Source organism: Crassostrea angulata, chromosome 2 (genome assembly GCF_025612915.1).
Source record: "Crassostrea angulata isolate pt1a10 chromosome 2, ASM2561291v2, whole genome shotgun sequence".
NCBI lineage: Eukaryota > Metazoa > Mollusca > Bivalvia > Ostreida > Ostreidae > Magallana > Magallana angulata.
The window spans coordinates 68,782,158-68,786,597 of NC_069112.1; the positions used below are offsets into that span (position 1 = coordinate 68,782,158).

Here is a 4,440-nt window from a genome sequence, read left to right on the forward strand (position 1 = left end):
CTATATTGACATAAAAATACATCAACACTTAAAGTAAAACATACTTGTCCATATTAGGAGGTAAAAGACACAAATTTAGGGTGTTGTCTCGTTTTTATACGCCGAAAACATGTGGTTTTTTGGATGTATATCATAGGTAAATTAAGGACATCCCCCACCCTCCATTACGTGTACCCTCTTTGATTCCATTATAGTATATATATCTTTAAACGCAAAATGGAATGAAGCATTTACTTTTTCGTCAAAAAGAGAGTATTCCAATTGAATTTAAAATTTTCCATCAAAAATGAGTAACCACCTTTAGCGATACATCATCACTTTAAAAGGTGATCAGGGTAACCTGACATCACATTACATAGCTATGCGGGTCACAGAATGAAATGTTCCAGTTTTCTCATTATTGGTGTCAACTCTAATCAGTTAAACAAAGATATTGTGTGATATTTAAGTAAAATCATACACATACAAATCATTTACATTCAATCTATTCAGATAACAACTTAAACCGCTAATTTTTGTATTTTTCTTTCAAAATGTAGTTTTATAATTTGTGCTCTTCTAATCAGAAACATATCAGCGGTATGTGATTTTTGTCATCCTAGTGTCTTAGGTTCGCTTTGCAGTGGTGAAATTGTTTGTCCGACACAGACTCAAGTTGTAACTGTACAGTGTTATGTGAAAAAAATTATTTCCAGTGAACCCATCGGACAGTTATTAATTCAGGGATCATGTGCTTCCATTGAAAATTATGTACATTTTTGTTTGGAGAATAACATACGGGAAATTGTGATGCTGGATACAGATTCACCCGTCCTACACTGTTCAGGTAATCTTTTGTTAACAAATCATTCTGTCACATGCGCGGATCGATAATTTTTTCCGGGAGGGGGGTGGGGTGTCCGAAGGATGATTGTGTTTGCGGGGGGGGGGGGGGGGGGCATATTTGCGATAATTTTACTATGTGATTTTAATAATTTTTCAATTTCCATTTCTTTTTATGGGGTGGGGATTGCCTCATATAAATTTATCCTTTCTATCTATCTTTTCTGTCTTTCTCTAAACATAAGAAGTACCGTCTTGTGGGAAAACTCCGCCTCCTGTCAGTTTTACATACTTTCAACCAATCACTACCTTGCAAAATACTGCTGGCTACAAAGGAATGTGTGCGTGACTCGTGATCTCACATTTCATTTTGCGATCGCAATGACTTGCAAAATCATCAACGGCAAGCCAATCTGTCCATCAGGTACATAATGGTTGCATTATTTGTAAGTGTTCAATACAATGATATAATAACGTTATTTTTATTGAAATTTTTATTATTTTTTTTTTCAGAAGTAACATCAACCGTTATAATGTATGGGAGCAGCATATATAGTGATATAGAGGTGGAGGTATAGGTGATGACGTATTTATGCATTTATAGAGGTCGTTTCTGATTGGCTGTTTTAGAGAGGTTGTATTATAGAGGTGATTTTTCATCACTATTTTTAGAAAAGGTAGCAATATAGAGGTCGTGTTTTCATTGGAGGATTGAATATAGAGGTGGTGACGTAGTTACTATTGAGGCCCTATAGAGGGGGACTTTTTAGAACAGTAAATTTATATAGGTCGTGTTCTCATTGGTTGCTTTTAGAAAGGGAGGTTGAATATACAGATTTAGTGAGCATGCGTAAAAAAAGTAGGAGGTTTTAGGTTATGACGAAACCATAACATGATTCTATGGTTTGAGAGCATGCGCTGTAGTAGGAGAAAAGGGTTTTTTTTTCCAAGGAATGTACTGTATAATGAAAGATTTTTTCTTGACAACCTACAGTAATTTTTTTTTATATGCTTAATCAGTTAAGTTTGTGATAAATAACTGTAGGAAGCAAGAAAATTGAAAAAAATAACGGAAATTATATGTTTTTTAAGAAGAAAACAAATTAAAATTATGTTCAATATTTTTTATATAACATTTTTTAAGAAAACATAATTTTGAAAAGAATATGTTTTATATATAGAACATAATTTCTATCATTTGTTATAATGTCTAAAAAAAAAATAAGTGAATGGTATTGCATAAACTTGATGAAATAATAATGGTCTTATACGTATTTTTTACAAAGAATATTTTTAGAAATGATAAATACAGACATATATATATAAGGCAAAATTATTTTTTGAAATATAGGCATTTTTCATTTCACATCTAGACATCAGTGAAAAAGGTAAGTTTTTTAATCATGATAAATTACTTAATGATGAGAAAAGAGAGGTAACTCTACAAACTATACATGCACTGCGAAAATGTCCGTTAATCCATTAAATACATGATATCCTCAATTTCTTCTTCAATGTTATCAACTCTCGACTGTAAGTCTGTTAAGCGTCTTTCAATTTCTTTTTTCTCTTCTTTGAACTCTTCTTGTCTATTAACCAGCCTCTCCGACATAACACCGTCAATGTCAATTTCCATTTGTTCTGCCGTTTGCTCTTCTTCTCTTCTTCTTCTTTTTCTTCGTCTTCTTCTGTTTCTTGATGTTGTGTTTCTTTATTTCTGAATTGCTCTAGGCCTTCACAAGAAGTACCTACTTCTTTGGTTGATTTGAAGGGGAGATTGGAGTTACTGTAATTATATAAAAAAGAGGAGGGTTAATGCTACATAAGTTTATATTTTGGGTTTAAAATTAGTGAAAATTAAACAAAGAAAAACATTCGGTAGAAAAAAATGTTTTATATAAAAAGTTTTCTTAATATTTTTTTCTATATTAAATTATCCTTTTTTCATTTACTTTAAATAAAACGCATACCTGACTGTGAAATGCATGGTATTTTCTGTAAACTGTATGGTAAAGCTGTTATTAACTGTCAAGTCATTTCTAAAAAAAATGAAGAAATGAATATTAAAAAATAAATTAAAAGGATAAATAAAGACAAAAATAAATAAAATAAAATCTGCATAGATGTAAAAAAAAAACTACTTACATAATAATTACTTCCATTTTTTTTTTGGAGGGTGAATTGAATTGTTCAGATCTGGTGAAAAAAATGAACTTTTTCTATTGGATTTAAGATTGCAAGGTGATTTTCTTAAAAGTTAATTTGATTTTTATAAAAAAGAGATGCATTTTCCCTCCAATTTTTTGCACTGTTTAAGTTTTTTCTGATTGGATATTGGTTTGGTTTTGTTATATATTGTGAATGTTGAATTTCCCTCCAAAAACTATTTTACTCCTACTCATTGGATGCAGAAAACAAATTCTTTGCAATTAGTACAGCGTAAGATTTTTTGATTGGATATTAGCGCTGCCTTGTTATACATTGTAAATGTTAAATTTCCCTCCAAAAACTATTTTACTTTTTCTGATTGGATGCAGAAAATGAGTTCTTTGCAGCTGGTACAGTGTGTTGACACAGGTTAATGATATGTATATTATCCAACGGGTGTAGATAAAATTGATACCGTAACCCTTTCAAAGTTTGATAAGATTGTACTTATAATGCTGTGTAACGTGACGAGAAAGATTTTTTTTTGTTAAGATGAAATCTATTTCAAAAATTGAAAGAGAAGCGCATAGTTTTCAAAAATTGAATACATTACTTGATACATTGGCAATGGGTTTTTTATTATTTTTTTTGCGTATATTTAAGAAAGTGCTGAATAAGTGAAATACTTTTCAAATAGGATGACCGTATTGAATGAGAAGTGCAAATCACCCCTCCCCCCCCCTTTTTTTTGGCAATTATTTGTAAGAATGAATCACCCCATGGATGTGATATGCTTTGACTCTGGTAAAAGGGCACAAAGCTGCAGACATTGTACTTCTTTTGGAAAGGTTTGACCTAATAAAAGTAATTGCATTTACAATAAAATCAGCTCGATTAGAAACTTTTTTTGACCTTATGGGTCAAGTTAATTTCTACTTTTATTCAATATTTTTGTATTAGTGATTTCGGTTGACAAATAATTGTGCTAGTTCAATTTATTTTAACACAGATTTACTACACTTCACTTAATACAATGAACTGTTGCTAAAAAAAAGGGCACATTTTGTGTCATCATGTATAGGTCAGCTCTCTTCAAGTTTTGAAACTTTGGGGGTTCTTCAATTATAGGATCAATTGCTACACCCGATTTTCCATTATCATTTTTGACCCTCTAATGTTATGAGGGTCACAATTAAACTATATAAGTAAAGGTAAAAATTTTATCAGTACCGCACTTTGTCTTCATTTCACACCGAGTATCTTTTATTACGTGTTGAATTGTAAAAATGCAATTTGCCGTTTTTCTCCTGTTCGGAATTGTTGGACTATCGGTCCAACATTGTAATAATGTGAACCGTTGTTGTCGGGAAACCGCTCGCGGGTTTGATTGCGCCTTGAAGAGGGATCCATGTTCCTGTATTTCTCTGTGTGGGGTGGCAGACAACAAGATTGCACAGAATATTTGCTTCA

At 31.8% G+C, this 4,440-nt stretch overlaps 1 pseudogene; it reads right to left on the minus strand.

Annotated features, from left to right (window-relative positions):
* Positions 1-2,154: 2,154 nt before the first annotated feature.
* LOC128173583 (death domain-associated protein 6-like) lies at positions 2,155-2,809 on the minus strand (annotated as a pseudogene).
* Between the last annotated feature and the right edge of the window lie 1,631 nt (positions 2,810-4,440).